Source organism: Coregonus clupeaformis, unplaced genomic scaffold (assembly GCF_020615455.1).
Source record: "Coregonus clupeaformis isolate EN_2021a unplaced genomic scaffold, ASM2061545v1 scaf0625, whole genome shotgun sequence".
NCBI classification, from domain to species: domain Eukaryota; kingdom Metazoa; phylum Chordata; class Actinopteri; order Salmoniformes; family Salmonidae; genus Coregonus; species Coregonus clupeaformis.
Window position 1 is genome coordinate 45,001 of NW_025534080.1, and position 7,912 is coordinate 52,912.

At 46.7% G+C, this 7,912-nt stretch overlaps 1 pseudogene; it reads right to left on the reverse strand.

The window, feature by feature from the left end:
- LOC123485247 overlaps positions 1-6,196 on the reverse strand; it is a 46,819-nt pseudogene extending 40,623 nt beyond the window's left edge.
- Between the last annotated feature and the right edge of the window lie 1,716 nt (positions 6,197-7,912).

Genomic DNA, 7,912 nt, shown 5'->3' on the forward strand with positions numbered 1-7,912 from the left:
GCGTCGTCAGTCCTGATCCAGCCAGCTGGGTCAGATCGGATCGTGGCCGTTATGCGGGGATTGAAGTAGGGTGGTGGTCAAGCCCGGAGCCGGAGCCGCCTCCGAGGAGCAACACCCACCCAGCCCTCCCCTATTTGGGGTTTTGAGGCGCGGTCGCAGTCCGCGCCTTTAGGGGGTACTGTCACGCTCTGGCTCGGGACTTTGTATTTTGAGCCAGGGTGTGTTCGTTTTGGTTGTGTTTTGTTTTGGTTGGGTGGTCATTGGTTTTGTGTTTCCCTTATTTGGTCAATGACTCCCAATCGGAGGTAACGAGTGTCAGCTGTCGGCTCGTTATCTCTGATTGGGAGCCATATTTAAACTGTCTGTGTTCACCTTGTGTTTGTGGGGTTTTGTTCGTGTGGTTTCGTGTTGTAACCTAGACGTCACGCATTCGTTGTTTATTGTTTTGTATTTTGAGTGTGGTGCTTTACTAATTAAAGTAAATATGTTCGCTCGCAACGCTGCGCCTTGGTCTCCCTCATTAGACGATCGTGACAGTTGTCCAGCACCTTCCTGGCCTTGGCTTTGAGGCAGCTTCATTCATCACGTCTTAACGCCATGTATAGCCTACATAAGATTGTCATACACATGACGTAGTTTGACGTAACATGTAATGACAGTTTATGAACGTCACATCGTTGGTCCCAGCAAGGCTTAAGCAAAGGTGTGTGCGTCCGGGACTATCTTTAAGGACCTGGGAGAAAAAACATGTTCCCATGACTCCCAGGGTGTCTCAATATCCCCCTGCTCAGCCATCATTCAGATCAGGCCAAGGAGACAGCGGGCTGCATCTCAATAACCTCTAGTGGCTTCCTCCTCTCGGCTGCATCTCAATAACCTCTAGTGGCTTCCTCCTCTCGGCTGCATCTCAATACCCTCTAGTGGCTTCCTCCTCTCGGCTGTATCTCAATAACCTCTAGTGGCTTCCCCCTCTCGGCTGCATCTCAATAACCTCTAGTGGCTTCCTCCTCTCGGCTGCATTTCAATAACCTCTAGTGGCTTCCTCCTCTCGGCTGCATCTCAATAATCTCTAGTGGCTTCCTCCTCTCGGCTGTATCTCAATAACCTCTAGTGGCTTCCTCCCCTTTGCTGCATCTCAATACCTATAGTGACTTCCTCCCCGACTACCAGCTACCTAGCTACCAGCGACCAATCATTTCCAATGGAAGGAGGAGTCACTAGGAGACACACAGTGACTTAACGGTTGGTGGCTGGAGAGCTTGCGACCAGAGTTGAACATTTTGTACATTTCAGCGATGCGACAGCGCAACAGCCAATCAGGGCAGAGGACAGCTCTCACTTTGACATAAAGGCCAACGACCAAACTCCCATCATGCATGCTGTTTGGAAGATAGACCCACAATGGATGATCTCAGAGACCTGGTAGCTAGCTTTATCACCAAGTCTGAACGGCAGGATACTACCTACCTTCCTTCTCTCTCTCTCTCTCTCTCTCTCTCTCTGTCTCTCTCTCTCTCTCTCTCTCTCTCTGTCTCTCTGTCTCTGTCTCTGTCTCTGTCTCTGTCTCTGTCTCTCTCTCTCTCTCTCTCTCTCTCTCTCTCTCTCTCTCTTACCTTCCTCACCCGCTTCTGCCTCCTCCAGCTCGGCTTTCTTCAGTCTTTCCTGCATCACCACACGTTTAGCCAGGTCCGCAAAGCCCCGACGCCGGGGGACGGGAGAGGACGAGGGGGCTAGAGAGGTGGAGGGGGCAGCAAAGCCCCAACGACGGGGGGCAGGAGAGGTAGAGGGAGATGGGGTGGAGGTGGCAGTAGTGGGTGAATGAAAGGATGATTTTGGGGTGATGGGGAGAGGAGAAGAAGGAGAGGAAGTGGATGAAGGGATGGAGTGAGGAGGAGAGGAAGTGGGAGGAGGAGGAGGAGAGGCTGACAATGGGGTGAGTTTGGGGGAGTCTGAGGGAGTCAAGAAGGGGGAGGGTTGGGAGGCAGAGGGGAGGGGGCTAGGGGAGAGAGGTGAGGCAGTATCCAGGGTAGAGGACCCCGGTGGGATGAGGGGTGAGGGAGGGGAGGGAGTAGGGGGGAGATCCACGTCCATCTCACCTGTAACAACACAATAGAAGATAAGGGATGTTAAGATGATGTTGTAATCATTACAGGGCATGGACAGATGATGTTGTCATCATTACAGGGCATGGACAGATGATGTTGTCATCATTACAGGGCATGGACAGATGATGTTGTCATCATTACAGGGCATGGAAAGGAAAGTAAAGTTCAAAATCTTCCCGCTGTGCTACAGATGCCGTATCTTCATTTGATCATCCTGTTGTTGCAGGAATTTTCCTGCATAGCAATGCAAACTTGTAGTGTATTCGAGGTTTAAAAAGGCTTCCTGTTGCTGCAGGATTATTTGCCTGCTGTGTGAAACTGGCTCAAATGAAGATCCGGCATCTGTGTCATGCATTCATCATTTCTAATGCAGGGACTCTTTCATCCTACATGGGGTAGATCTGATATCATCACATAGAATATGGAAGGATGGGAATGTATCTTTGGCAACATCGCATACACATCATGAGAGACAACGTGATGATAACAAGTGTGGATTCTGCATGCGCTAACAATGGCTGCCCACCGGAATGCTAGTAGGATTATCGACTGTTCGTTTCTCTAAATGGCTAGTAGGACTATCAACTGTTAGTTTCTCTAAACGGCTAGTAGGACTATCGACTGTTAGTTTCTCTAAACGGCTAGTAGGATTATCGACTGTTCGTTTCTCTAAATGGCTAGTAGGACTATCGACTGTTAGTTTCTCTAAACGGCTAGTAGGACTATCGACTGTTAGTTTCTCTAAACGGCTAGTAGGACTATCGACTGTTAGTTTCTCTAAACGGCTAGTAGGACTATCGACTGTTAGTTTCTCTAAACGGCTAGTAGGACTATCAACTGTTAGTTTCTCTAAACGGCTAGTAGGACTATCGACTGTTAGTTTCTCTAAACAGCTAGTAGGACTATCGACTGTTAGTTTCTCTAAACAGCTAGTAGGACTATCAACTGTTAGTTTCTCTAAACGGCTAGTAGGACTATCGACTGTTAGTTTCTCTAAACAGCTAGTAGGACTATCGACTGTTAATTTCTCTAAACGGCTAGTAGGACTATCGACTGTTAGTTTCTCTAAACGGCTAGTAGGACTATCGACTGTTAGTTTCTCTAAACGGCTTGTAGGACTATCGACTGTTAGTTTCTCTAAACGGCTAGTAGGACTATCGACTGTTAGTTTCTCTAAACAGCTAGTAGGACTATCGACTGTTAGTTTCTCTAAACGGCTAGTAGGACTATCGACTGTTAGTTTCTCTAAACAGCTAGTAGGACTATCGACTGTTAGCTTCTCTAAACAGCTAGTAGGACTATCGACTGTTAGTTTCTCTAAACGGCTAGTAGGACTATCGACTGTTAGTTTCTCTAAACGGCTAGTAGGACTATCGACTGTTAGTTTCTCTAAACGGCTAGTAGGACTATCGACTGTTAGTTTCTCTAAACGGCTAGTAGGACTATCGACTGTTAGTTTCTCTAAACGGCTAGTAGGACTATCGACCGTTAGTTTCTCTAAACGGCTAGTAGGACTATCGACTGTTAGTTTCTCTAAACGGCTAGTAGGACTATCGACTGTTAGTTTCTCTAAACGGCTAGTAGGACTATCGACTGTTAGTTTCTCTAAACGGCTAGTAGGACTATCGACTGTTAGTTTCTCTAAACGGCTAGTAGGACTATCGACTGTTAGTTTCTCTAAACGGCTAGTAGGACTATCGACTGTTAGTTTCTCTAAACGGCTAGTAGGACTATCGACTGTTGGAGTTACTCTAAACGGCTAGTAGGACTATCGACTGTTAGTTTCTCTAAACGGCTAGTAGGACTATCGACTGTTAGTTTCTCTAAACAGCTAGTAGGACTATCGACTGTTAGTTTCTCTAAACAGCTAGTAGGACTATCGACTGTTAGTTTCTCTAAACGGCTAGTAGGACTATCGACTGTTAGTTTCTCTAAACGGCTAGTAGGACTATCGACTGTTAGTTTCTCTAAACGGCTAGTAGGACTATCAACTGTTAGTTTCTCTAAAGAGCAGAGCAGAGCTGTTGTCAAGGAAGTGAGTTTGTGTTTATACCTCCCGCCCCCCCACCTACCGTCAACCAATCATGTCAATGCGGAGCTATACGCTCGAGTGCATCTCACCCTCCGTACCATATTGCCGGATCAAGCATAAATCGTCGTAGTATGGATGAAGCCTGAGCTGGAATGGGAAGCTAACTGAAGCTGGCTAGCTTTATAAAAACCTGAGTAGATCTAGCTGGGTTCCTAGTATATATATATATATATATATATACATATATATATATATATATAGTATATATCCTACAGGGGTTTTCTAACCTCTCCTAGTGGACTGTCCTGTATAGTATATATCCTACAGGGGTTTTCTAACCTCTCCTAGTGGACTGTCCTGTATAGTATATATCCTACAGGGGTTTTCTAACCTCTCCTAGTGGACTGTCCTGTATTTGAACTGTTCCAGAAGTAGCACACCTGATTCAACTAGCGAACTAATTACCAAGCCCTTGACTAGATGGGTTTTGAGCTGGTTCATGGCTACTGAAAAGCATGAAGTGATGCACGTCGAGGGGATGACTAACGGAGAGTAAACTGCCTAAAGGAAGAAAGTCACATTCCCAAATGCGATTTAATTGGTCAACCTTACATTGTCTTGGTCTAGTTCGGGGCTACAACAACATGGGAAACGTCTGGGGTCCAGGAGAGGTTTGAGAACCACTGTCCTACATATCTGATCATCTAAAGAAGTCTCTTATGTCATCTTCAAACACTGGGAACTCTGCACCAATAACAGGAAGGAAGCTAGGCCCTGCATTTACCCCCCGCACCCTACCCACCCTGGGCCAGTGGGCCAACCCATCCTACCCACCCTGGGCCAGTGGGCCAACCCATCCTACCCACCCTGGGCCAGTGGGCCAACCCATCCTACCCACCCTGGGCCAGTGGGCCAACCCATCCTAACCCACCCTGGGCCAGTGGGCCAACCCATCCTAACCCACCCTGGGCCAGTGGGCCAACCCATCCTAACCTACCCTGGGCCAGTGAGCCAACCCATCCTACCCACCCTGGGCCAGTGGGCCAACCCATCCTAACCCACCCTGGGCCAGTGGGCCAACCCATCCTACCCACCCTGGGCCAGTGGGCCAACCCATCCTACCCACCCCTGGGCCAGTGGGCCCACCCATCCCACCCACCCTGGGCCAGTGGGCCAACCCATCCTACCCACCCTGGGCCAGTGGGCCAACCCATCCTACCCACCCTGGGCCAGTGGGCCAACCCATCCTACCCACCCTGGGCCAGTGGGCCAACCCATCCTACCCACCCTGGGCCAGTGAGCCAACCCACCCTAACCCACCCTGGGCCAGTGAGCCAACCCACCCTAACCTACCCTGGGCCAGTGAGCCAACCCACCCTAACCTACCCTTGCCTAAAATATGACACCCCCTCCCTGTGAGAGAAGGAGATGCAGTGACACACAGACAGGCCCCCCAAACCAGTTTAGAATATGTTAACTTTGAGGTTTTAAAAATAAATCATTACGAAATAAATTACCTTATTCTCAAAACAGCTGGTCTACAATATTAGGACTGCCACAGAATAACATGTCCTATATAAACCTATTCAATAGAAAGCGATAGGCTACTGCAATGGAAAACGTTCCATGTAGCCTAACTTTAAACAAAACGTTTAGGCTACTTCTAATGTTGAATGGAATTGTTTTTTGAAGTAGACTCCATGTGATTTTTAAATTGGTAGCCTACCGCAAGCCAACGAAAACAAACCGCCTGTTGCGTCATTACAACCTGCCTCACTTATGTCAATCTGGGATAGCGCAACGCGCAACCGGTCCATCTTGTCAGCTCATGCCACCTAAATGAAGCTTTAAAAAAAAAAAAAATAAGTAGCTAAAAGGAAAAGTGACTTACTCATGGTCCGAATGAACAGTTTTACTCAAGACATAAAATTAAGTAGGCTTCAACTCAGGTCAAACGTGTTTGGGACAGAAGTCTTCGCAGCGGGTCCATGTCACTCTCGACAGTCTCTGCGTCGCGAAACCTGAGATGGGAGCTCCGACTGCTGAGTCTTGACTTGCTTCCATTGGCGAATGTGCATGAAGATGGCGCCTTCATGTACTTACCACATACCAGGTCCGGTATAATGCAGGGGCTTACTGGGGGTGAAGCCCCTGGGCCTAGGCCCGTGGGGGGCCCAAGAGGCAGCAATTATTATTTTTTTAAATGGTACAATAAATAAATACAAGGAAACATATACAGTATATATTATATGTGTAGTATATATATATATATATATATATATATATATATATACAGTGGGGGAAAAAAGTATTTAGTCAGCCACCAATTGTGCAAGTTCTCCCACTTAAAAAAGATAGAGAGGCCTGTAATTTTCATCATAGGTACACGTCAACTATGACAGACAAAATGAGAAAAAGAAATCCAGAAAATCACATTGTAGGATTTTTAATGAATTTATTTGCAAATTAAGGTGGAAAATAAGTATTTGGTCAATAACAAAAGTTTCTCAATACTTTGTTATATACCCTTTGTTGGCAATGACACAGGTCAAACGTTTTCTGTAAGTCTTCACAAGGTTTTCACACACTGTTGCTGGTATTTTTGCCCATTCCTCCATGCAGATCTCCTCTAGAGCAGTGATGTTTTGGGGCTCTCGCTGGGCAACACGGACTTTCAACTCCCTCCAAAGATTTTCTATGGGGTTGAGATCTGGAGACTGGCTAGGCCACTCCAGGACCTTGAAATGCTTCTACGAAGCCACTCCTTCGTTGCCCGGGCGGTGTGTTTGGGATCATTGTCATGCTGAAAGACCCAGCCACGTTTCATCTTCAATGCCCTTGCTGATAGAAGGAGGTTTTCACTCAAAATCTCACGATACATGGCCCCATTCATTCTTTTCCTTTACACGGATCAGTCGTCCTGGTCCCTTTGCAGAAAAAACAGCCCCAAAGCATGATGTTTCCACCCCATGCTTCACAGTAGGTATGGTGTTCTTTGGATGCAACTCAGCATTCTTTGTCCTCCAAACACGACTGAGTTGAGTTTTTACCAAAAAGTTCTATTTTGGTTTCATCTGACCATATGACATTCTCCCAATCCTCTTCTGGATCATCCAAATGCACTCTAGCAAACTTCAGACGGGCCTGGACATGTACTGGCTTAAGCAGGGGGACACGTCTGGCACAGCAGGATTTGAGTCCCTGGCGGCGTAGTGTGTTACTGATGGTAGGCTTTGTTACTTTGGTCCCAGCTCTCTGCAGGTCATTCACTAGGTCCCCCCGTGTGGTTCTGGGATTTTTGCTCACCGTTCTTGTGATCATTTTGACCCCACGGGGTGAAATCTTGCGTGGAGCCCCAGATCGAGGGAGATTATCAGTGGTCTTGTATGTCTTCCATTTCCTAATAATTGCCTTGATTGGGTAACTGATTACAGTTTTTCTCCATTGGTTTGGCTCATTTCTTGAAACAGAAATTACATTCTCAAAACTACATGGACAAACCTCCTAACCACTTGGCAATTGTTCACAACAGAATTGAATTTCTCATTCATTTCATCAAATTGCAAATGTCTAAGTACATGTCTCAATGTCTCAGTACATCTTTGCAAATGATTAAGTACAGGTAGCCTACATTTAGCACAATTTCCAAGTGAATAGATCTTGTTGATCTAAACTGATTGTTGATTCTCAGTCTAATGGTTGTTCGCTCCAAAACGTGTCAGCGCCATTTCATTGTATAAGTCATCACATGCACAATAGTCTGTTCAATTGTCAA